The 27,944-nt window shown below is 35.2% G+C and overlaps 1 pseudogene; it reads right to left on the reverse strand.

Moving 5' to 3' along the window:
- Positions 1-19,543: 19,543 nt before the first annotated feature.
- LOC141511950 (kalirin-like) overlaps positions 19,544-27,944 on the reverse strand; it is a 137,917-nt pseudogene continuing 129,516 nt past the window's right edge.

Genomic DNA, 27,944 nt, shown 5'->3' on the forward strand with positions numbered 1-27,944 from the left:
TCAAAGAGAGAACAATATCATGAAAATCTAAAGATGAGAAAGTACACTACAAGACAGGTTTACTGGCAAGGTAACATTTTATTTATGTAGAGTATCAAAGGACCAGGAAAAGACCACCAAATTGAACAATTGAAATGATAACTTTAGAGAAAACATCTTCAGTTGAGTGAAAAGGTAATTGAGCTGAGTGCAATTGTGTCTGCTAGATAAATTAGACCAAGAAGAATGCTCATGAGTTCTAGTGAACCATGGTTTAGAAATACAGTCCTACAGAACCCCACAGAGCTCACTATACCACAAGATTGCTATACCAGCAGAAACACAACCTGCAAATCTAGGAATACATATTGGATAAGGAGCCCAAAAGGGGATCAAATGACTTTCTTGAACTCTATTCATCAGAAGATAATCCAATCCAAAGACCCCAGCAATCTAACAGTAGAGATTGACAATGGATGAATGGTAATAGGGTCAGAAGGTAAGAAATTTGATCATAATGTAGAATTGATTCAATTACATTTAGAGTTGATAAAGAATGAAAGTGAAGTCAGAATAAAACTAATGGTCTAAAAATATCTTGAGGAGTGAAAGAATTTGAGACCTCAAAGAGGTCAAAGAGTAGGGGATGAAGCATAAAGAGAAATGGGAAAATTATGGTTAGAGCAATGTTGAAGTTTTTAATTAAGGAAATTGGAAATCTTTTGAAAAAATTCTGCCCTTTCCCTTCCTCTGTCCTTATTTTTCCCCGTTGTTGGGAAAGATGAACAGCCACAATCATATGGAGTAAATATTTAGTCATTAACCATTTATTAAGTCCCACTATGAGCTATACATCATACAGAGATATAAAGAAAGGCAAAAGGCAGTCCCTGTTTTTGAGGAGCTCACAGGGAGAGACAATATTCAAAAAACATATTGACTAAGCTGTATTCAAGACAAATAAGAAATAATTGAGAGAGAAAAGTCACTAGAAGTTGGAGGGATTGCAAAGGTTTTCTGCAGAAGGTAGGATTTTAGTGGATTTAAAGGAAGCAAGGGAAGTCAAGAAGTAGAGATGAAGAAGGAAAACATTCTAGGCATAGGAGTCAACAAGTGAAAATGCCTGAAATAGAGAAATGAAATGACCTGTTGGAGGAACATGAAGAAAACCAGTGACACTAGATCAAAAACATATGTGAAAAGGATGAGGGGAGTTCAGGTATCAGAATACTAGAAAGGTCAGGGGTGGGGGAGGGGAGGTTATGAAGCATAACAGGGGATTTTATATTTCATTCTTTAAATTATAGAAGTTTATACTGCAGTTTAAATACTTGATTTTAAAAAAACAGTCAATAAAGTGGAATTTATTGAATAGCAAGGTAACATGTCCTGTACTTTAGTGAAATTACTTTGGCAGCTGAATGGAGGATGCACTTAAATGTAGAGAGGCTTATGGCAGGCACAAGTTATTGCAATACTCCATGTAGGGGCAGTAACAGGGATTGAAAAGGTAAAATTGATTGGTTTTGGTCACAGATTGGATATTGCTGAGAAATAGTGAAGCATCTAGAATGATCTGTAGGTTGTAATTCTGGGTTATTGGGAGGAAGATGATGCCATTGACACTAGTGAAATACAGAGAGGTATGAGAGAAAAGATAATTTCAATTTATTTACAATGCCTGCAGGATAACCAGTTGGAGATGTTTAATAGACAGTTGGAGTCATGAGACTGAAGGTCTGCAGAGAGGTTAGGGCAGGATAGATAGTATGGGGAATCAATAAGTATAGTGATGAGAGTTGAATCTATAGGAATCGATGACTTTACCAAGTCAAGTGATATATAGATAGAAGAGGAAAAGACTCAGGTCAAAGTGCCTTGGGATATCACAGTTGCATGAAGTGAAGATCCCACGAAGGAGACAAAGAAGTGATCCTATTGAAAGGAGATGTAGGAAAAATGGTACCCTAAAAACTCAGAAAGAGAAGAGTATCAAGGAGAAGTGCATGATCAAGAATATCAAAGATTTTAGAGAGGTCAAGTGGAAGAGGTGAGAAAAGCCATTGATTTTGGCAATTAAGACTGGGAACTTGTGAGAGAGAGAGAGAGAGAGAGAGAGAGAGAGAGAGAGAGAGAGAGAGAGAGAGAGAGAGATCAGTTTCAGTTAAACGACAAAGTCAGAAAACAGATTGTGGAGTGTTATGAAGAAAGTGAGTTGGAAATAAAGAGATCTCATGTATATGACCTTCTCAAATAGGTTAGCCTCTAAATGTAGGAGAGACATGAGATAACAAATAGCAGGGATGGAAAAATCAAGTGAAATTTTTTGTGGGGGGGGAGTCTCTTTAAAGAGGAATGAAAAGATTTAGAAGTTACTTTTGTTAATTCATGACATAATGAGGTCATTAGAATAGTGTAAAAGGAAGATCTAGCAGAAGTGAGGACCCTGTTGGGGTTATGTGACATATATATTTTAGTGGATCCAATCAGAATTCTTGTGTCATTTTCTTCAATTTAGTTCAGCAGCAAGTAAAAGCAATGGATTGACATGAGAACAATCTAAGACTAAGATTTAGCAGGGCATAATCACTGATCTGATAAAAGGGCAAAATTCTAAAGAAAAGGAGATAGTATAAAGTTGAGTCAATTGATGATGATTGCAATGGCAATGAACTGAAAGAAAATTGAGGGATAAAGAGGCTGGAGATAACAATGTGGATGAAGAGCAGGGTTTGGTATTGGAAGGCAGAGGGGAAGGTGAAAGCTAATGGACTGTGATAAGATAAGGGAATTTCAGAGTTCATGAACATAGAGGTAGTTTATTTGAGCATCATGACATATGCAACAAAGTTATCATTGAGTGTGACTAAGGTAAGGTAGGTCTGGGAAGTCAGTAGTCTGAGGAACTTGGGAGGTTAGAATATTTGAGAGAATATTATATGCAAATAGTAGTTACCTAGCTTAAATGTAGGAATTGGGAAGGAGAGAATGATTGTGAGTCTGGTAATGAACTCACGAAGGGAGGAGGTCTATAGACTGTAAATGTGGATTGCATGAACTTCTAAAGGAGAAGAGGTTGCTGAGTGATGGTGGTGGTGGCAGATCATGTAAGTGGCAATAAAGCAAGAAATATTTCAACTTCCCTACATACATGTCAATGTATTAGAAAGTATACATCTATGGAGACTATCATCAGGAAGTGCCCAGGGCTCAATGAGAGTCAAAAGATGAAAAGCAATTAAAAGGAAAAGATTTAAGGTGAAAGAAAGTGTCTTGCCTTTGGATGAGGCATTCCAGAAGGCAAAGTGGAAGGGGTGAGTAGAGTTTGGTTGAGGCTTTGTGGGGAAAAGATTAAAGGGAATGGGAATAAGTCACAAGTATATATCATCCCAGATGTATTGTTTTAGAAAATTCTGTTTTATCATTTGAAAAATAAAGGTTTAGGTATCTTTTAGAAAAATTTCTAAAGACTTGATTCATTTACTTAATCCATCTTCTTCCTTTAATAAATGTTTATTGACTGTCTGACTCTTTCATAGAGTGATTGAATCTCTTTCTAAAAATTATCCAGGTCAAGTGGATACAGTAGGGAAAAAATGAATCACTCTTATGAAATTGGTTTTTGACAGTAACTCTCAGGAGAAAAAAACTGGTTTTGACTAAATCTTGGCATTTATTCTGAATCCCCCAGGAATTAGTCAAAATTAACCTTTTATATTAAAAACACAAAACTTGACTCTTTCTTTTGAAACAGTGTCTGATATGTCTTTTTAAAAAACTAGGTGAGTGAATATTTTAAAAATCGAGATGATCAAATCAATATTTTTTATACAGATACAGATATGGACTTGAAGTCAGAAGCTCTGGGTTCAAATACTAACTTGTCTCTGACTTAGGGTCTTTAAGTAATTCATTTAACCTCTCTGGACCTCAGTTTTCTTATCTGTGAATTGGAGGAGTTGTATTAGATGTTCTCTGAAGTAACTTCCAGTTCTAGATCTCTGATACCATAAGATTCTGAATAGGTTAAAAAGGAAAAACATAAAGTCTTGTTCTAAGGTTGAAAAGAATCAACCCACAGGTAGCACTTGGAGAAGATTTATCTAGACAATACTCCATATGATAAAGATCTCTAGATTTTAATGAATTGCTAGCTCAGGATGAATATATAATATGATACAATAATGAAAACAATAATAAGATCTTTTTTAAAGGATTTAAAAGTTTTTTTAACAGAATAAGAGAGGAAGGTGATATTCATATCACTCAATCAACAAACATTCATTAAGTTAATACTATGTGCATTATTCTAAGTGTTGGAGATAACAAATATAAAGTGGGATGATCCCTGCTCTCAAAGATCTTATAACCTACTTAGAGATATGCCACAATTACATAAAAATAGATTCAAGATAGGTACACACACACATATGTAGATAGAGACAGACAGAGATAGAAACAAGACAGAGACAGAGACACAGAAAGAAAGCAAGGGTAGAAGAGTGAGATGTGTTTATCTGTGTGTGCATAATTTCTCAGAGTGCACAAATAATTGTAAGAAAGAACTCTGAAAATCTGATTCTTCTCTCCCATCATGTTCAATTTTGATCTATGCTTACCATGGATGTAAATGTAAAGCTTATATCAGATTGCCTTCTGTTGACTGTAAGGTTCAAAACCTTGCAAAAAATCATTGGTATAATCTGAAAATATGAAATAAAAATAAAGAATGATATGAAAAACATAACTGCTAAAAAAGCTAGCATATGAGGTTAATCTTGAAGAGCTCTAGGGGTTTCAAGAGATAGAGAAGAGGAAAGCAGCTTTTTAAATATGGAGGACAGTAGAGGGAATTCTTGTAGGAGTAACACCCAGGAGACAAGTGAGACAGTAGTTGGAGAATGTGAAAGGGAATGATGTATAATTAGCCTAGAAAGATGACTGGATCCACATTATGAAGGACTTTATATGTCAGAAAGAAGAATTTGTATTTTATCCGGTTAGCCATACAAACCCACCAGAGTTTCTGAATCAGGAGAGCGGCATAATCAAACATTCACTCTAAGACTCTTCATTTGGCAGCTGGTGTAGCAGATGGATTGGAGAAAGAAATGAATGACTATATGGAGACTAATTAGGAGGTTTTTGCAATGGTTCAGGCAAGAAATGATGAGTATCTAAACTACCATGATGACTTCATAAGTGAAAAGATACAAATGATGTTGAGGAGGAAGAATCAGCTAATCTTAACAATGCTTTGGACATGATTAAGGAAGTGAGAGTGAAGATTATGTGGCTGGAAAGATGGCAGTGCCCTTCACAGAAATAAGATGAGGAGGAAGGGTGTGTTTGAGTGGAAAGATAATGAGTTATATTTTAAATATGCTGCATTGATTAGATGGAGATGCCCAGTAGGCAGCAGGAGATAAAAACTTTCAGAAGAAAGACAAGAGCTGAACTTATACATATAAGTCACATACATAGAGATGATAGTTGAATCAGAATTAGTAAGAGACAATGAGTGTGTGTAGAGTGAAGAGAAAAGAGCCCTGTGATATATTCACATAGAAGGATTAGATTTCCTTCAGAAATATGTCAAAAGCAAAGTTTACAAAAGAAATTACTAGATTTTCTGCACTTGATTTTAAAGTCCTTTCATTGAAGACTGTTATTACACTTATGTTGAGACCTGGGACATCTTTTCACATCAGCAATTTGCTACTCACTAACCTTTTCCCCCGAGTTGTGAACACTTCTGAAGAATGGTACATAAAACTAACAAGGAGTCAAATGTGCTCTAACTGATCCATAATGAATTTCAACTCTGCTTGTGAAACTAAAAAGGGCTTTCACCTCAACTCAAATTTTTTTATTGAAGGAAGAATGATAGTAGGCCAGCAGTTATTGCTCAGAAATTACATAACAATCTTGGTGATCAGAAGCTGTAGATTTCACCCAAATAAGAAAAACATTTTTTACTATTGTGATAAATGTGTTATATATTTACTTACATGAAATTCCTTTAAGTAAAATTTTAGACAAAAAAGAAGAATGCCAAGGAAACAGAAAAGGATCAGACACAAAAAATAGGAAAAGAGCCATGACAAAATAGGTTGATAGAAATTCTGGGAGGAGAAAAGTATCCAGAAAAATAAATAGTGGCTAATGGTATCAATTATTTCAGAGAAGTCAATAAAGATGAGGAAAAGTTATCAGATTTTAGCAATAAAGACAACACATGTGGTCTTGGAGAGATTAGTTTCAGCTGAGTGGTAGACGTCAAATTACAAGGACTTGAGAAGCAAGTGAGAGGTGAAAAAAATTTTAGGAGATATATTTTATGAGGGACGTTGACAAACTTTGATGTGTCCACAGGAGGGCGATCAGGTTGGGATAGGGTCTGTAAACCATGTAGTATGAGAAATAGTTGAAGACTTTGGAACTGTTTGTTCTGGCAAAGAACAAATTTATAAAGAATATTATAGCTGCCTTCAAAAATCTGAAAGGCTGCCATGTGAAAGAGGGATTAGATTTGTTATACATAAACCCCATTTGGCAAAAGCAGGAGCAATATGTGGAAGCTAGGGAAAAGAGAGTTCAGTTCAGCAAAAGGAAAAAGTTGTGGACAATTAACACTGTTCAAAATGGTAATGTGTGACCCAGTGGATCCTCCATCACTGAAGGTGTTTGAACGGAACAAAATAATCAGTAAACACCTGTTTGGGATGTTGTATAGAGAGATTTCCTGCACTGGATGACAAGTTAAATTTAGACTGAGGAACTCTGAAATCCCTTCCAACTTTAAGTAACTATAATTCTTTGAAATTTCTTCAAAACACTTTCCCACATTGAGCTTAATTTTTAATATGAATGTTATAGATGTTTTTTGTTTTTATCTCATTATTATTATTTTTGGAAAATAACTATTCTCCCTTCCCTTCTCAGTTGAATATCCATTATAATTTAAAAAGGAAAGAAAGAACAACTATTAAGCCAAAAAATTAATAATAGTAACATGACCATGACTAAGAGTATAATAATTAGCCCTGGTAAAAATATTTAGTTTTTCAAAGTCTGACATAAAGATTCAAAATCTCTTAAGGTAAGGAAGAAAAAGAATGTGATTTTATATATATATATATATATATATGTGTGTGTGTGTGTGTGTGTGTGTGTGTGTGTGTATAATTACCATTGGTATTAACTACCATACCATATCAAAATATTTTCTGCCATAATATCTACTAATTGGAAAATAGAACATGGTCTGTCTTAGAAGGACTTTGCCTCTTATTTCTCCCTAGTCAGCTCTGGAATAACAGGTTATTTTGTAATTTTACTGTTATAACCAAGAAATCATGAGAATGTTGGATCTTAGTGCAGTGAGTATTCATAACACCTCATGGAAACTGACTTCAAGAAAGGGATCAGTGGGTCAAAAGGGAAGGAAGGAAAAATATATCAGTGGACATTTCCCAGGATTTCTTCTCTATATTCTTGAAGAAGCCTCCAGTTCAACATTTCTTAGCCTTTTGAGCATTTAACCACTTGGATACTGAAAAACTTGCAGTAGCTACCCCTCCCACTGAAGTTCCAATCTGGGTAACATTAAAGAACTGACTAGAAGATATCTTGGAGATCTAGATGGAGGAACTGAGACAAAATGAGCATCATGACATAGTATAGGACCAGTCAAGCAGGATCAAGAGACTGATGCTACCATGAAATCACATAATTCTAATGGTTATATTTTTCTTTCTCCCTTTAAAAGATTTTTGAGGCTTTATATCAGACTCTTTTAAAAAATGTCTTTTCCAGGTTTGAGATTACTAAAATGACAATCTCAAATCCCTAGTGTTTCCTTTTGTTCAATCTATTCAGTCTATTAGTTGCCATTCAAAAGTCCCTGCACTCAAGGAAATTATATATATAGAGAGAATGGCAACATTGTACCTGAATATATGTGTGTATGTATATATATATATATATACATACACACATACACATAAATTCACATATGTGTTTTAGTGATGGCCAGGGAGAAAAATAAAGCTAATAATAGTTCAATTTCACAGGATTGTTGGGAGAATCAAATAATATATTCTATGTAAAGTATTTTGATAAACTTAAGCCATTATGTAATTGTAAGCTATAATTATTAAGTGCCTCATAAATATTTCTGAGCTCTCCATTGGTATAAAGTTCCTTTAGACAACCTTGAATGAAAGGCAATGGGAAAAAGGATTTTTTTTACAAAATTTTAATTTTAGTTCAAGTGTTTCACAATGTGAGGCATATATGTATAAAGTATTCCTTCTCTCTAACTGTTTCTGTACCATTAACTTTCCTTTGTATCTCTCAAAGCCACTGTTAATAACTCGGTCCCAGGAAAAGCAATACTGTATTTCTAGTCTGTGTGGTAGGACTGGTTGCTTAGCATTGCAGTAAATTGTACAAAACAGTTGGCACCAGGATCAGACTTTCTCAGTTAAATGAATTAAGTAATCATATAATAATACAGAGCATATTAGAAAAGAATTTCCATATTATAGCACTGGATATTCCCACCTCGCAGATCTGCTACCACCAGTATAAGACTTTGGGCAAGGAGGGAGTAATATGATATTAAACAAAGTTCTTATTAAGCAAATAAAATGAAATGGTGCCGAGTTTTATGTTGCATTAGCCAAGTTAAATGCTTTTTATTAGGACTCATTAGGAAGAGGGATAACTTAAAGCTGTGGATTCATTAGCCAATAGCTGACCCTTTGAGGTACAATGATTAAACAGCTCAGGGCCTAAGAATGAGATCTGGGCCACACACAGCAGATTCTGCAAGTTTGGCTTTCCCTTTCCCCAGCTGAGCTCTCTAAGGAAAGGTCAGGGATGAGATGTTGGGCCTGACTACAGGTTGGAATGAAATGTATGTGTCATTCTGAAGCTGTTAATTTGATAAAATGCAGAAGCCCCCAAAAGAGAGAGAAATTAGGATCTGAAATGTGTGTTTGGATGGGAAATATTCTCTTTCCAAGATGCAGTAACAGATGTGTTGCTGACCATCCAGTTCTAGGATGACAAAAATTCCTTCATTTTGGTTAGTGGTAATCTTGTGGTTAATTTATTGTCTTTTTAGAGTGTGTAATCATTTGCATGCATATACATATGTGACTTCTTTCTAGAGGTTTGCATGTTAGTAATCATTAACCATGACTTATCTGTACCAAGAAAAGATTCCTTCCTGGGAAGGCCTATCAAATAGTGTAAAAATAAATTTTCTCACCTTTAGATAACTGAACTGTAGGTATTAGTGTATACACACACACACACACACACACACACACACACACACACACAAATTTCTGATCAAGAAATAAATACTTATAATATTCAGGAAGCAAATCCATTCCACCAAAGAATGGTTTATAGGAAGGGCAGAATATAACTGGTAATATCCAATAAAACAATATAAATACATCAATATCTCAAAGTCTTCAGAAGATGGTTTTTCTTGTGTTCCACAGCTAAAGGAAGAGGATATGGACACTAAGTTGACTTTAGACCAAATTCCATAGTTCACCTTTTCCCCCACATCAAGAAACAGATTATGCTAATATAAACAGAGAGAGAAAATGGGGCAAAGTGACCCTGAAATTACTATGCTCTCTTGCAGTGAGTATGAAGTTTGGAAGCTTGAATATTTAGGATGTTAGTAGGAATTTCTACTAGGGTTCTGGCCACATATTTTCCCCTCTAGAAAAACAAAGAAAATATCATTGAAACTTGATCAGTTCTAGAACTCCATCTACAAACATGCCCTTCCACTCACCTGAGGCATGTAAAGGCCAGCTCCCTTAACAACCCCCAAGAGTGAATGACTCTCAGATTTTAAAGATGTCTCACTGACCTTCAAACCACCATACTCAATTGACCCATGCTACCCTTCCAATATGATGTTCTCCATATGGATTGAAAGGGGAGTGACATTTCTGTGCTTTATCTTTACTTATTCTTTCTGGCAAAAGTGAGTAATTTCCGAATATTTATTTCATTTTAATCCCCATCTTGAACCTCTGGACTGAGCAGAGTAAGATTTGTTGACATCCCTGGGTAATATAAGCTTAACCAAGAAGCAGTGTCATGAAGGAATGGTACTTGGGTTCCTTCTGGTTCTAACATTTCATGATTTTAAGAGATCATTTAATCTAGCTGTGTAAGGGCACAGGTTCAAAGTATAGTAAGTGGCAGAGCTGGAATTGAACTCAGATTACCTAAAATCTCTCTCTCTCTACTGCATTATGTGACCTTTTTAACTAAATTTAGCTTAGTAGAATTCTAAATTTAAGAGAGTCATCAATCAAAATTAAAATTAACACACAGAGAATAAAGAATAGCACCCTCTGGAGGATTTACATTTTAGAGGTTCTATGCTATTACAGATTTTAAAATCATACAGCAAGAGCTAAAAGGACCTTAGGGACCAACTAGTCCAACTTCAACTCATTTTTAAATATAAACAAAAAGACCAATGCCTAGGGATGCTTAGAGACTTGACCAATTCCTATGGTTTTCTTCAGAGGCAGCATACTTTGTTTCCAAACCCAATGTTCTATTGCTTTCTAGAAAAGATTAGAAACCATATATTCCAGGCTTCTCATGTTATAGATGAAGAAACAAAGACCAAGTGAGAGATGATTTAATCCCTATCAAAAAAATAAACACCCATAGCAAGGATTTGAACTCAGATCCTTTCATTCTAAATTTACTGCTTTATACAATACATGACCTTGCCTCTGTTTTTACTTTCACTACACAAAGCAGCTTGCTAATGTTACTCTAAAATCTGGCAAGTGTTTGACAATATTAAGCATTTTGACAGGGTCAGTTAAAAGCCCTCAGCTTGTTATGAAGAAAGAAGAAGTTTAATTCAATTTGAGTTGCTACATTGCTATACCTCACTATCAATTCTAGGCAATATCTTTAGAGCAACAAGATGCTTTTAGGTCTGTAAATGAATCCATTCAAGAACTCCCCCTCCACTTATCCTCTAAGTATTTCAGACATTTTCTACACAGCGGTCATTGAGAGTGGCTCACACTGTGTTTCCCCCCAAGACTCTTTCAGGGATTATTCAAAGAGCTCTCTGGTTCCCCATTATGGGCAGTGGACACAATCATTCTTTCCTCCCCTACTTTCTCTGGTGCCATTGCTTCTCTTCCAAATGACTCTGACTCTCTTACCCAGAAAATAGAAATGTTCTTCTGGTATCCTAGGAAGAAATAGAGAATCTCATGCTGTATAGAAAGAAGATACAGTGAGAGAGAGAGAGAGTGAGAGAGAGAGAGAGAGAGAGAGAGAGAGAGAGAGAGAGAGAGACAGAGAGACAGAGACAGAGAGAGAGAGAGAGACAGAAATAATTTTGGAATTGTCAATTCACTTTCATAAAGGACAAGAAGAGAAATCAAACATTAAAACCTCAGGATGCTAATTTTATCACAAAATATAGAAAACAAATCCATTCCTATAAATACATAAGTGTATGATAAAGAGAACCAAAAAGAAATGCTCTTCTTAGAGGACCTGGAAACAAGAAGACTTCTATTTTGTTTCTTAAAAAGTTTATCATGTGCTGAGTGAGATGAGCAGAAACAGAAAATCACTGTACACCGCAACAGCAACATGAGGGCAATGATCAACCTTGATGGACTCGCTCATTCTATCACTGCAACAATCAGGGACATTTTTGGGCTGTCTGCAATGGAGAATACCATCTGTATCCAGAGAAACAACTGTGGAGTTTGAACACAGACCAAGGACTATTACCTTTAATTTAGAAAAATAAAACTGATATCTTATTGTCTGATCTTGCTATCTCTTATACTTTACGTTTCTTCCTTAAGGATATGATTTCTCTCTCATCACATTCAATTTGGATCAATGTATACCATGGAAATAATGTAAAGACTGACAAAGTGCCTTCAGTGGGGGGATGGGGAGGGAAGTAATATTAGGGGAAAAATTGTAAAACAAAATAAATAAAATCTTTAAAAAATATTATGTAATAAAATTCTAAAACTAAAAAAAGGTTATCATGGATTATTATTTTACATGTGTCTTATAATGACTTCTTTCTTTGATTAATTAATTTTCATCCATTTGCACATGCATATTTTCAAGTTACAAAATTTCCTTCCACCCTTCCTTCCCACCCTTCTCCCCTCAGCAATGAACAGTCATGCCTACATATTTTGATAAACATGTTTACAGATTAGTGTTAGTTATTTTCATTATGAGGAATTAGGATTAAGGGAAAGAGATACAAAAAGATAATTTTTATAAAGTGTTCATCACATTATGGAGGGCTTTTAATTAATATTTTATTTATTTTCCAATTATATACAATAGTAGTTTCCATCTATCATTTTCTGTAAGGTTTTGAATATTAAAATTTTACATCCCCCTCCCTTTCCTCCCCTCCCCCAACCCCTCCAGAAGGCAGTCTGATAATCTTTATATTATTTCTATACCATATATTGATCAAAATTGAATGTTTTGAGAGAAAAATCATATCCTTGAGGAGAAAATAAAATATTAGAGCTAGTAAAATTACTCAATACATAAATACTACATTTTTTAAAAATTGAAGGTAATAAACTTTGGTATTTGTTTAAATTCCATTTCAGTTGCTCTAAAATTGTCCTTGATTATTGCATTGATGGAATGAGCAAGTCCATTAAAGTTGATCATCATCCCCATGTTAAGGTTAGAATGTACAATTCTTCTGGTTCTGCTCAACTCACTAAACATCAGTTCATTCAAGTCTTTCCAGGCTTCTCTGAAATTCCATCCCTCTTGGTTTCTAATAGAACAATAGTGTTCCATAAGATACATATACCACAATTAGTTCAGTCATTCCCCAATTGATGGATATTCATTTGATTTCCAATTCTTTGCTATCACTAACAGGGTTGCTATGAATATTTTTGTACAAGTGATATTTTTACCCTTTTGCATGATCTCTTCAGAGTATAGAGCCAGTAGTGGTATTGCTGGATCAAAGGGTATGCATATTTTTGTTGCCTTTGGGACATAATTCCAATTGCTCTTCAGAAAGGTTGGATGAGTTTGCAGCTCCATTAACAATGTATTAGTGTCCCAGATTTCCCAAATCCCTTCCAACATTGAATACTGTCCTTTCTGGTCACATTGACCAGTCTGATAGGTGTGAGATGGTACCTCAGAGCTGCTTTAATTTGAATTTCTTTAATCAGTAATGATTTAGAGCAATTTTTCATATGACTATGGATAGCTTTGATTTCCTCATTTGTAAATCACCTTTGCACATCCTTTGATCATTTATCAAATTTTTTAAATAAATTTGACTCAGTTCTTTATATATTTTAAAAATGAGTCCTTTGTCAGAAATACTAGTTGTAAAAATTGTTTCCCAATTTACTTCATTTCTTTTGATCTTGGTTACAGTGGTTTTGTTTGTGCAAAAGCTTTTTTAATTAAATGTAATCAAAATTATCTAATTTCTTTTTAATAATGTTCTTCATCTCTTCCTTGATCATAAACTGCTTCCCTTTCTGTAGATCTGATAAGTAAACTATTCCTATTCCTTGATCTACTAGTTTGCTTATAGTATTATCTTTTATGTCTAAATCCTATACTCATTTTGATCTTATCCCTATCATGATTTCTGCAGACTGAATGAAATATTATCTTTCTGCAGAGAGGTGGTAGATTGGAAATGCAGAATGATGTGTGTATTCTTAGGCATGACAAATGAAGTGGTTCATTTTGCTTGACCCTAGTTACTGGTTACGAGGCAGGGTTGGCTTCTTTTTGGGGATAAGGAGGATTCATGAGTAGAGGCAGTGATGCCAAAAAAAGAAAAATTTTAAGCATACATTTTTAAAAAATACAAAGAAAGAAACGAAAGAAAGTTCATAAGGGGGTCAGATAAGTATGGGAGTTTTTGTCATGTTAGATTTAATATATGCTTAAAAACTAAATAATATTGCAAAAGAAGTTCACAGTGTTATATACATTTCTCTTTTCTGTTTATAATTATATATTGAAAGAATGTTCATGCTTGTTAAGTTCATAATAAAAAAAGAAAAAAAAATACAAGGTAGAGGATCATATCCCTAGGATAGTTTCCATAATAAGGAAAAGAGAAGCAGAATAATATGCAAGAAAATTTAGCTTTGACCCTTCCAGCACTATGACTGTACTCTTTTCAAGGACTCCATGCAAGTAGGTTAATTAGATGCCATAGTTTAATCAGTCACCAAAAGAACAGCCTGGGACACCTGGCTCCTTCTGCTTCTGCAGCCTTGGGTTATTTTTATGATAACTAAAGGACAGCCTATGCAATAATACAGCAAGGTGAATGGATGGTTTTGTGTTTTAAAAGATATTATTATGAACTTTTCTATGAAAAAATGTAACATTAGGTTTCTTCTAAGGTAGGCCCAAGACAAATATTTACCTCAGAGATTGGGAAACCAAGAGAGTTTAGGATTGTGTCACCATAAGACTTTCATTTTCCCTCTCTTCTTCTGAATTTATTGCTTCATTGAGTTGAAAGGGGGAAGTATGGATAGATGCAATTGTTTTGACAAAGATCTGGGGATTTTAGTGGCTTATGAGTTTAATATGAATCAACAGTATGATATGGCAGCCAAAAAGACTAATGAGAGTTAGAATTCATTAAAAACAAGCTTCCAGGAATAGGGTAGTGATAGATTCACTGTGTTCTGCCCTTGTCAGATCTAATATAAACTATCATATTTTGTTCTATACCAAAGTTTAAGAAGGACCTAGATAGTCTAGAAAGTATCCAGAGGAGGGCTACAAAGGTGGTGAAGAGAGCTGAGTGCATGACATATGAAGACTGGTTGAAGGCACTGGGTATATATATATATATGACTTAAAGGAAGACTGCGGGGAGAATGATTATTGTTATCAACTATTTTAAGAGCTCTAACAAACAAAGGGAATTAGCTTTGTTTTATTCAGTCCCATTGGATAGAAGCTGGGGCAGAGGGTAGAAGTTCAAAGATGCAAACTTAAGTTTCATATTAGGGAAAATTTCCTAACAATTTGAACAGATCATTTTGGAAATAAACTCTCTCTGGAAGTAAACTCTCTCTGCTTGGACTTCTTTAAGCAGAATTTGGATGACTACTTGTTGGGCATTCTATAATGGGGATTTTTCTTATGCATTGGTTAAGATAGATAACCATTGAAATCTCTTTCAACTTTTGAATTCTGGACATCTGTGATTTAGGGTCCTAAGCTGCCTTATTTGTTGAACTTCAAAGTGCAAAGTGATTGCTAATCTCAAGAAACTTTGGAGAGATGCATTCCCAGAGGAAAGAGTGTTGCTTCTGTGCAAACTGTTTGTTTTTCCATATTAATTTCTAGAATATTTCCATTACATATTGATCACTATGTTCTTCTCACTATATCTTCATCAGTCTCCTACCTTTGTGTCTCCTTCTCCTACTTATGCTTTCATTTGCCTTTCAACTCTGTTGTTTTAACCCAAATCTCTTTGTCTTTTCATTAAGTGGAAAGATTATATATTAGTCTGCCATCTTTCATTTTTCACAGGTGGATATGTCTTTGAAACTTTCCTGAGTGATCATGGTCTGATTTTCTCCTCATATAAATAATAAAAAATTTATTCTCTAAGCCAGGAAAAAATGCAGAGTTCTGAAATAATTATTAGACAAATGGCACTGGGAAGCTTATATCCAATTAAAATTGGGGAAAGGTGACCAATATTTTAAATGAAGCAGATCCACATTGCCTCACCCTTTCCCTGCAGGAATGGATTTACTTAATTCATCCCATTTTGAAAACTTTCTCTCTTTTTGCTTATTCTCTTTAAGTCCAAGAACAGTGTATTTTAAGTGACCTTGTGACTTTGTCATAATTTGGAAGGAACCCAGACTTCTCAAAGCTTGAGTAAGTTTTCTGTTAGACTAACAATCAGGCCCTAATATCACCTTTGAAATCCTAGTTACCAGTAATTGCATTATGTTTGTAACCAGGTCATTCCCTTGAACACCACCAGCATTTCTGTCTCTGTTGCTTTGTCACGGAAATTTGTCAGTGTTTGGATTTTTCCTCCCTGTCCCTATGCAAATTAAAAGGCCCAGCTTTAAGACCTGTCTCCTTAAAACCATAACTGTCTGTTATGTGTAAGATGTTAGCATACTTTTTACTGTTTTTTTATGTCCATTTACCCCGTACTTCACTATTAACACCAATTGTACAGCAGTGAAGAAAAAAAAAAGTTCTCTGCTAGAAAAAGTTGAAGTACAGATCCAACAATGGACTGTCATAGGAGGATAAGTCCAGTTAAATTTAGAGAGGCTTGTCACCAGAAAGTTAGCCAATAAAAGATAATTTTTTAAGCTACATAAACTAATGCTGGTCAATTATTGATACTAAATGACTAGCTTCACAGATGTAATTAATGATTCTTGAAAGATTGAATGTTGTGATATTAACATCAACCCTTTCTCCTCTTTTCTGTGCTTCAAGCCCATTGATTTTTTCTAATTAATCAGAGAGACCATTGGTACTCAAGGGAAGTAAGACATTAGAGATGCTATGTTCTGGTCCCATTCATAAAGGGAAGCAGATGTATAGAAAATATGAAACATTACATAATCCTGAATTAATTTACATATTTGAATTGTTTCTGTATTTACAACCTGGTGTTCTATAAGTCCAAACATAATAGGAAACTACACAGTAGAATCTCTATCTACAAGAGGTTCATGATATTCCTGTAAATGAAGCAAGTAATAAGTAGAATTATGTAGTTATTAGCTATGCATAAACTTGAAGAAATTATTCACCTCAGTAAGAATAATGACCCACATTTGTATAAGAAGTCATTGTTCAAGATCTACAATAGAACCTCAAAAAGGGTGTTTATTTACAGCTTAACTTTTTGATAAGACAGGTTCAAAGTCTCTAGAGCTAGAGGAAAATTTGGTATCATCTTCTGTAATTCCTTCATCTTAGAAATGAGAAGACTAGGACTCAAAGAGGTTGTGTTCTAGCCAAGTTCAAACTAATAGTTAAATCTAGACTTAAATCTAGACAATCTCAGGTCCTCTGATTTCCAAATGCTTTCCACTTCATCATTTGGTTTATTACTTTAAGAGTTTTATCTTTTCTTTTCTACCTGACAGTGAAGTCATATGCTACTCTATTAGGGTTCTTCTGGAAATAATATATTAAAATTCAATACTTTAGGGATTAATTTCCCTGTCCTTAAAGCCCTACCTATTTACTGTTATCTCTTCAACTTTCTTCTCTCTACCCTGAGCATTGCTACCTAAAGATGAACATTTCTGACTCCTATTTTTAAAGGCCAAGTTCAATGCAGGTACTGGATGCTCTGAAATTCTCTGTGAATTTATCATTCTACTACTACTCTGTGGGTCAATGGGCCAGTAAATCATCAGGATAAAAGGAGTTCATAGACCATATTACATATGAAAGAGAAAATACTAAATTTCAATCAGAGGACCTGAATTTAAATCCCAATTTTGTTTTTTTTTTACCTGTGTGACTTAAAGGGGAGTATGTGTAGTGAAATGAGTATTGATTCTAAAGTCAGAAAAATCTAGCTCCAAATCCTATCTTTGCTATTTACTACATATGTAACCTTGAACAATTCACTCCATGGACCTCGGTTTTCTTATCTGTAAAATATGAATAATAACAAGACCCATTTATAGCTAAAGAATAGCTAGTGGCACAGTGGGCAGAGTGCTTAGGCTAGGGTCAAGAAGACTGATATTCCTGAGTTCAAGCCATTCAGTCATTTACTAGTTATATGACACTGAGACATCACCCTCTTTGCCTCAATTTTTTTATCTATAAAATGAGCTGGAGAAGGAAACAGTAAACCACTCCAGTGTCTGGATCACAAAAACCTCAAATGGAGTCATAAAAAAGTCAGGCATGACTAAAAACAACTGACCAAAATTTATGTCTAAATCATTTATCCATTTTGACCTTATTTCAACATATGGCTTGAGTTTTTGATCTTCATCTAGTTTCTAGCAAATTGCTTTCCAGTTTTCCCAGCAATTTTTTCTCTAACAATGACCAAAAACTCCCCCAAATTGGATCTTTGGGTTTATCAAACACTATATTGCTATGGAAATTTACTACTCTGTATTTTATAACTAATTTATTCCATCGATCCACAACTCTATTTCTTAGCCAGTACCATATTGTTTTCATGATTACCATTTTGTAATATCATTTGAAATCTTTTACTGCTAGACTGCCTTCCTTCACCTTCCCCTAATATTCTTGACTTTTTGTTCTTTCAGATGAATTTTATTATTATTTTTTCTATCTCATAAAATATTTCTTTAGTAGCTTTAATTGATATGACCCTGAATAAGTAAATCAACAGGTAAAATTGTCATTTTCTTTACATAATCTCAGCCTACCCATAAGTACTTCATGTTTCTCCAATTGTTCAAATCTACTTTTATTTGTATGAAGTGTTTTGAAATTGTGTTCATGTAGTTTTTTAGGTTTGTCTTGGCAGGTAGTTTCCAAAGAATATAATATTGCCTGCAGTTACTTTAAATGAAATGTCTCTTCCTACTGGATTTTATTGGTTTAGAAATGCTGATGACTTATGGGGTTTGTTTTATAACCTGTTACTTTCTTTTTTTTTTAATTTCATTAAAACATGCTTGTGGTAAAATTTTATTTTACATATTTAAAATAGTACATTTATAACTATTAGTTACATTACAAGTACAATGATGGATATTGTGACTATCTAGTATATTGCACATCCTGAATTCATCCATATGGGTTTCTTTAAAATAGTGTAAAATACATTATACAGGAATGTACTCTGAAGGATAGCACAATTAAAAAAATAAATAGCTTACAAATTAATCAGGAACATATATTAAAGTAATAGGGAAATGTGGGTGGGGGCAGGAATGGATTGAAAAAGTTATAAGCTGTACAAAGAAATTCCCATCAATATCCTGCCCCCCACCTTCCATTCCCTTTCCCCTTCTTCCCCTGGGGACAGCAGCAAGTCTTCGGCCTATACTAGGCATGGGGTTTATTTGGTGGCGTGTTTTCTATGTGTATGTCATAATGAAAAATATATAAATATATCACAAAACCTTAATACAACATAAATAGAAGTTCAGTCCAGTGAGTCCTGTGATGGAGACTCATAAGGGGCAATAGAAAACATGCCTTTAATCACCCAGGGTTTCATTAAGGTTCTTTTCTTTTTTTCTTTCTTTCAGCAATGGGGGGGGGGATTGGAGAAGGAGCAAAAATGAACAGAAAGCCATGAACAAAAAGAAAAAAGCAAAAACCTAACTATCTAGCATGTATGCCCCTGTGGTGTGTGGTCCCAGCATTCGGACATTAGTTCCAATGGCACTGTTGAACATGAGGAGCAGTAATTCCCTACTGTGTTCAATTTCTTTTTTTCATTACTAATCCATATACTGCTCTCCCGGGAAAGCCAGCGTGGCACTTACTTGATGCTCCAGTAGCTATTCTCCACAGTGGCTTTGGTGAGGGGAGCCAGGATGGTGCCCGGGAGCCAGCCCTCAGCTGCAGAGGAATGATCATTAACAGGCTGAGAGACCAGACACATGCTCTTCTGGTTGATGGTGAGGACCTGGACCACCTCGCCCTGTCTCATGCAGATCTCATTCTCCTTCAGTGCATAGTAGTCTTTGATCACTGCCATGGACTAGGTCCCATTGCACCCTCCCATGTCATTCTTGCTGGGCTCATAATTGTCCCTGGGCTGGTGGTAGTCAAAGCCTGGACTGCTATTGGAGGTAGATATCTTCAAGAGGGGGCAGTGATGGGTTATGACTGGAGCCCTTTGAGGGCTTTTCAGCCCCCACCGCAACCCTAGAGTAGGGCCTGGGGCTGGCCTGGGATAGTGGGGGAGTCTGGGTCCTCATGACAGCTGTGCTCCGCTTTTTCCATTGATATTCAATTGGCGACTGGACCACATTTAAGAAATCTCGCTGTGTATCCAAGACTTGGTTGATGTCCTGAACCCAGGCTTGTTGGATGTCTGCACTGGCTGACTGTCGAAGGACCCTTTCTGATGTTTCCCAGATCATTAGGGCAAACTTACAAGGGTTATTGTCCACATTCTCCTCCAGGACAACGTAGTTCAATTTGATGCTTCTTTTGAACATGTAGCCTGGCTTCCGCAGAAGCTCACTGAAGATGACAATCTGTTCAAAAGGAACACATGCCTGTCCTTGATCCAGGACTTCATGCCAGCAGCCTGCTCAATCACATAGAAGGTCTCCTGCTGAAGCAGTTTTTCCTGGGCTGTCAGGGTGCCCTCAAAGCCCTGCAGGTGTCCCAGGTTCATCAAGTCATTGCAGCAATTTGGAACAAGACACCTTAACTCCACTGCTTTCTCAATATCTGCATACTCCAGACCAGTCTTCCCACTGTGCCTTAGGAAGTCCTTGAGCAGCAGCTGGTACTTGGTTATCCTCTGAATGGGCTTGATGAGAAAATCACTAAAGGCCAATCTCTGGTTGATTTCTTGTTTTTACTTCTTCAAAGTAGGCATCATATTCAGCAATTGTGTATTCTGACCATGGTTTATTCTGACAGTGTACCACACATAGATGTGCACTTTTCATTCATGCTCAATATAAAGTTGGGTCAGCCAGTCTTGCTCCTGAATACATTTTTTTCCAGTTCAGTCAAGAAAAAAATCTTTATGCTGGTCATAAATCTGATGTATATTGCCAAACACAAGCTTGTCCTTCCCTCGTATGTCTTCAGGGACTCCCTTTTCTTCCGTTCTCTTCATAAATCCCTCCACCACAATCTCCAGGTCCTTAAAAGAGTCTTTCTCTGTCTGGACCAGGACAAACATCCTGATGGGGGCTTTGGCTTTCTGCTCCTCTTCCAGGTTTCAAGGTGGTATAGATGGAGTTATCCCTTCATTCAAACAACCTGTGGGATCTTTTAAGATCCCTTGGTAAGAAGCTCCATCTAGGTTCATTTCATCCTGTGTGGGGTCGTTGTCAAAGAGTTTCTTTTTGTCCTTTTCTTTTATTTTTAGGTTTTTGCAAGGCAAATGGGGTTAAGTGGCTTGCCCAAGGCCACACAGCTAGGTAATTATTAAGTGTCTGAGACCGGATTTGAACCCAGGTACTCCTGACTCCAAGGCCGGTGCTTTATCCACTATGCCACCTAGCTGCCCCTGATAAAGATTTTCACTGGAGAATGAAGTGGTGTGTAGGACTCTTCATCTGGCTCATCATCACCCCAACTTTTCTTGTTCTTCTCATCAGGACCATCCCACTGTGAGGTGGTTTCATTGCCAGTCTTGGGGGACCCCAGATAGAAATTTTTCCAATCATCTCATACTTTCTTTTGCATTTTGATGTTGCTCACAGCTTTGCTGCTATTAAGTCTGCGCACAGCACTGGTCAGCCATTTCTTGAGGGTAATGGAGGAACATTGGGACCTGGAGAGTTATGTATGGGAGTTAAAGGAAAACTGAGGTTGGAGATTAGCCATAGACCCTGACTTGCCACCATTTTCACCTGAAGACCTTGAGTAAGCATCTCCATAGGGACAGCAGCAGCAATCCTTTGAGAGAAACCAACCCAAGACAGGACATCAGGAATAGGAACCTGGCCTCCCTTCATGCTTCGCCCCCTCCCCCACTGCCTAGAGTGCCTGCATGGCAGGGCACCACCAGCCAGGACCCTGCACAGCCTGCCATCCTCTAACTTTCTAAAGTGGTTAATTTTTTTGCAACTAGATTTTTAGTTGATCTAAGTCTACTGTCATATCTTCAAAAAATGATAGTTTTATTTCCTCTTTGACTATTTAAATTCCTTCAATTTTTTTCTTGTCATTTCTATAACTAGCATTTTTAGACAATATTGATAATGAACATTCTTGCTTCACCTATTATCTTGTTAGGAAAGTTTCAAATTTATCTTTATAAAGATGATTCTTGTTCTTGGTTTTAGATAAATATGAATTATTTTAAGAAAGGCTCCATTTATTCCTATGCTCTTTAGTGTTTTTTAAAAATAGGAATGATTTTTATGTTTTTCAAAGAGTGTATCATTTTTAATCTTTCATCTACATTGTCTATCCTTGTATATACAGTATGATTGAAATGAATGCTCTATTCTTTCATCTGGTGGCATAATAGTTTATCTGGTGTAAAGGATCATATTTTCTCACCAACCACTCAAGTTTTGATGAACATTTATTTGGAAGATACAAAATATGCATCTGCCATAACCTCTATTTTTCAGGGAGCTCATTATATCATAGCTATCTTATTATTTGTTACTTCATCTAGCAGAAAGTCCTATGTTCTTTCAAATCTTGGTCAAAAACAGAATCTTCCTTATTTTATGTTCATGTCTTTGAAGTACCCTAAATGGTATTATTTTAAATCTTCAATATACTCTGAGACAAATTGCATAGATGTTTGATGGAGGCCTGTATTATTTATTGTCAGTCTTTCTTCTCTGATTTTAGTTCTCAGAATTTCTGACAGTTGTACTGAAATGTCACTTTTTAAACCCATCCTTTAGGTCTATCAGCTATCCCTAGCTACTTCTTCTGTACCTTTTACTTGATCATCTAAATGACAAGCCAGCTGCTATTTTGAGGTGTCAAATGAATTTGCTAAACTAACTCTCCAAGTTCTGATGTTTTGGTGGCTTCTTGGCAGGTCAATTATTTCATATCTTTGGATTTCAGTCTGACCTGATACTATCACTTAAAAGATTTTTTTAAATGAATTACTTAATGGACTTGAGAATTATTCCATATTAATAGGACAGTCTTACAATACCCCTGTCAACCATAAAGGTGCAAAAATTGCTCCTTAATTAAAATTACATGAACTGTGTCAACTTTCGTTGGACCCAGTCTTTTAAAACTGAGCGGGGACTTAGAGTTCCGCACAGAATAACTGTTTTTGAAGCAAATACAGAGCTCTCTTTCTAAGAGACTGTTCTTGGAAGCCAAGAATTTTATGTGTTCAGGGAAGGTTTATGTTATACTGGGGAGTTTACAATGGACTTCATTGACAAGCAGACCGCAGTAGTAGGACCTCTTTTTTTTCCTCAGGAGCATAGGGCCTTATAGAGAGGAAACAATGTATAGTAATTAAAACTTCTGGGCTCCTGCCTGCAGATTAAACCTGAGTTCTGCTTCCAGAGTTGAGTTATTTTGCTTCCAAGATTTCTTTCTAAAGCACAATGATTTTTTTTCCTGATAGAGAAGCCAGTCATAAAGCAAATACAGCCATTTGTGAACTATGGCTGCCCCCCTGGAATAACAAGCTGTCACACTGTGATCGGTGTGTCTGGTAGCCCACTAAGCTCTCAATCTGTATATGTGTGTGTGTTTCTCTCTCTCTCTCTCTCTCTCTCTCTGTATATATATATATATATATATATATATATATATATATATATATATATATATATATAAATTCATGTATATATATATATATAGTTTGTATATATGTGTGTGTGTGTGTGTTTCTGTCTCTTTATGCATGTGTGTGTATGTTTATATATTTCTTTGTATCTGACCCTCTTTCTCTTCCCCCCTAACCCCTTGAAGCCTGCAATGAGGGCAGTGAGTAGGACTGGAGGGGGAGATGGGGCAGGGAAGGGAAAAGAGAACCCAAAAATTTCTTCATATTCTCTATTTCCTATGGGTAGGGTTAGAATATATTAATGGTGCAATTCAGGAGGCAATTACATAGTGTTCATGGTGTGTGAACATGGAAGGTCAAGGCCCTTTTGTAAAAAAAACCCTCGAAGGAGATCATGGTCTAAGGCATAAATGACCAATTTGAGTCTTGAAGAACTCTAGAGAGTAGTGGTTCAAAATGAAGAAGTTTCTTTTTTTCTTTTTTTCCTTCCCAAGTTTCTTCAAAACACTGAAGCATAGATTAGCCAAAGGAAGATAGAACAATACCGTCTCCTGAAATAACAGAGCATAAAATTCTGTAACATCTATACCCAAAGAATGCCTCTTCCTTCTTCTGCTCTAAATTTCCTGAGGGTTTTATCATTCAGTCTTACATAAAGAAATATGCCATTCATTTCAGCTTGGCATCTCCATTAGCTTCCTTCCCTTCTTGGAATTCCAAGCAAAATAAATCAATGAATTAAATCATGCTGGTGCCCTGGGCTCACAATTTCTAAGAATTCTTGATATCTCTGTTTCCTGGGTGAGGAGGTTTGGTTGTTTTCCATGAACTAACTCTTATAGGGATATAACTATATTTATGAAATGCACATCAAAAACTGCAAAGTTGATCCTTTCCTGATATATATTCTATCTTTTTAATTATTCAAAATTCTTCTGAATTTTAGAGTATCTGTATTACTACCAATTTTTGCTTCCCCAAAAGTTCCTGATTTGTTGCATCTTTGGTAAAATTAGGGTTCAAATTGAGATCAAAGGACATGCAATTCTGTGGAACCCTAGAAAAATATGTGGCCCATACCCTTTCTTCCCATTGGGGCTATAATTAGTCAGCTTCAAAAAGAATTTACATTTAATACCATTGGTCTTTGATTTAGAATGAGTACTTTTTGCCACAAACAGATGTCATAGTAATATCAGATTTTTAGATTTTGGCACAAGGTCAGGAATTCATATAAATATTTCTATGATGTCATTGATATAAGTACTTTCCCCAGGGAAATGGATCTCAATATGTCTATACCTTTTGACCTTCTTTGACTCATATCCATGTCAACTACCATAGGAGTTATTACCCATGGAGATAGAACCTGTCCTTTGGTTTTTATATAATGAGGGCACTGAAGCAGCTTGGGGACTTGATGTCTATTATTCTTTGGTTCCAATACATGGCCAACCCATTTCTTTTTCCAGTAATACTTCTCTTTGATGTTATATTTTGTGCTGCTTCCTGCAAAAAGTTCATCTGTGGTAAAAACTATAGTCCATTTTTGTTAATATGTGTCTTTCCCCCCTGCCTTTTGGGTAACCTGCATTTTTTTTTTACAAACCAGCATCCTGATTTATTATTATAACCTTAATATTCATGACAAATATTTAACAAATACATATAGAATAAATATATAAATAAAACTTAAGATTTTAAACTTTGATATTTTAATAATTAAATGAAAGCAAATACATTTAAACCAAATAAAAACAAAAAAACCAGTATTTTTGGTCTTCCCTTCTAAATCCAACTATTTACTTCAACACTGTTGCTTTTATGACTAAATCATAAAATTCCTTATTTATAATTCTTTATAATAAAATAGTTTAAAATTACATACATGTTCTAATAATATAATGCTACATATTCCTATACTGTAATTCATTATCTATTCTTTAATCACCAAGCATATATGATGAATTAGTTATATTTTTCAATAATTAACAATGTTTTTCCTCCTTCTATCTTCCCCCAAAAGGAAAGATAGAAGGAAGGAAGGAAGGAAGGAAGGAAGGAAGGAAGGAAGGAAGGAAGGAAGGAAGGAAGGAAGGAAGGAAGGAAGAAAGGAAGGAAGGAAGGAAAGAAGAAAGGAAAAAAGGAAGAAAGGAAGAAAGGAAGGAAGAAAGGAAGAAAGAAAGAAGGGAAGCAAGAAAGAAAGAAAGAAAGAAAGAAAGAAAGAAAGAAAGAAAGAAAGAAAGAAAGAAAGAAAGAAAAAGAAGAAAGGGAGGAAAGGGAGAGAGGGAAGAGTAGGAAGGGAGGAAGAGAGAAGAGAAAAGGAAAGGAGGAAAATGGGAAACGGAAGGATGAAGGAAAGAAGAAAACAACGTATGAGAATAAGCTTAATCAAGCAAAATAAAGTCCCATATTAAACATATTAGTCATTTCTTATTCTGTATATTTGACCTTTATCTGTGATAGGCAGTCATCATTCTTCTTTATCAATCCTCTAAAATCATGGTTAGTTATTTAAATGAACATTTTTATAGTCATGATGTTAGAGCATAAATTTCTACTACATCTTGCATCAATTGATAAAGTCTCCCAAAATTTCATTTCTAACAAGAAAATATTCTATTATATTCATATACCACAATTTGTTCAGCCATTGTCTAATTCATGGAAACCCATGTATTTGGGGGGGGGCAGGGGTTGTTTCTCTTATACACACATACACACACAGCTTCTATGAATAGTTTTGTACATCTAAGACTTTTGCTTCTTTTCTTGATTTTTTTGAGGGATAAGACTAATTGAAAGGGTTTGTACTGTTTAGTAACTTCTTAAGTATAATTCAAATTGCTTTCCAGACAACTTAGGTGAATTCACAGCTTCACCAACAATCTATCAATGTGATTGTCCTCCTTGACATTGACATTTGCATTTTTGATCATCTTTGCCAATCTAATGAGGTAGAACTAAAGAGATGTGTTAATTTTCCTTTTTTAATTCTTAGTGATTTGGATCATTTTTTCAGCATATGACTATAAATAGCCTAGCTATCTTCCTTAGAGAACTGCCTCTTCATATGCTTAGATTTTTTCTTATCTTGATATGTGGGCTATTTTTATGCTTAAATCCTTTTTCTATATCTTGGAAATGAGAATCTTATCAGAGAAATTGTTCAAAGTTATCTCCAATTAATTGATTCCCTTTTAATCATAGCTTTATTGAATCTGTTTGTATAAAAAATGTCTAGATCTTCTGTAATTAAAATTGCCAGATTTGTTATATATTATGCTATCACTTGTTTAGTCATGAATTGCTTCCTCCATCCATATATTCAAAAGGTAATGTCTGCCTTGTTTCTCTAATTTTTTTTGATGTGTAACTTTTCATATCTTGGTCACATATCCATTTGGACTTTATCTTAATGTGAGCTGCGAGGTATTGGTTTAAAACCAATTTCTACAAACCTGTTTTTATCAAATAACAAGTCCTTCCCTTAGTAAGTAGGCGTCTCAAGACACCATGCTGTTATTTGCTTTTGTGTATTGTATATCTTGTTTGGATAGATCTCTCTCTCTTTTTGAAAAATCAGTGTCCAGTTGTTTTTAATGATTACTACTTTGTAGTAGCATTTGAAATCTGCTACTGATAGCCCTTCTACTTTCTACATCTCTCTTTATCATTATCATTGACATTCTTGATTTTTTTGTTTCTCAAGATAAATTCTACTTTTTTCTTATAGGCATTATGAAATATGTTTGAGAGTTTTAGTTGTACAGCACTGAAATAAAGTTAATTATTGTCATTTTCATTATATTGACTTGAGACCTACCTATGAGAAATTAATATTTTTCCAATTATTTATATCTATTTTTATAAGCAGAATTTTTAAAATTGTACTTATTTAGTACTTGTGTGAACCTTGGTAGGTAGACTTTCAAGGATTTTGTACATTCTACAGTTATTGTAAATGGAATTTCTACAGATATCCATTTTCCTATTTGATGATATGTGTGAATTTATTTTGTATCATGCACTTTTGTTGAAATAATTAGTTGATTAAACTGTTATTCTGTTGACTTTCGAGGTTTCTCTACATTACCAATTCCTATCCTTATTCCATCAACTTAATTTTCTTCACTTATTGCTATAGCAATTTGCTAGCCTTTCTAGTACTATGTTAAAAAGAGGCAACAATGGAGAGTCCCTCAATCTTATTAAAAAGGACTGAAGATTATCCCTGTTACATATAATGTTTGTTCTTGGTTTTTAAATGGACCCCAATTTCAATGACCTTACAATATAATGGGAAAACATGTAAATAGTTAAGTCTGAGGGCAGCTAGGTGGTGCAGTGGATAGAGCACCAGTTCTGGAATCAGTGAGGAGTTCAAATATGACCTCAGACACTTGATACATACTAGTTGTATAAACTTGCATGTCACTTATCCCTGATTGTCTCATATCCAGGGTCA

Source organism: Macrotis lagotis, chromosome 2 (genome assembly GCF_037893015.1).
Source record: "Macrotis lagotis isolate mMagLag1 chromosome 2, bilby.v1.9.chrom.fasta, whole genome shotgun sequence".
Classification (NCBI taxonomy): domain Eukaryota; kingdom Metazoa; phylum Chordata; class Mammalia; order Peramelemorphia; family Peramelidae; genus Macrotis; species Macrotis lagotis.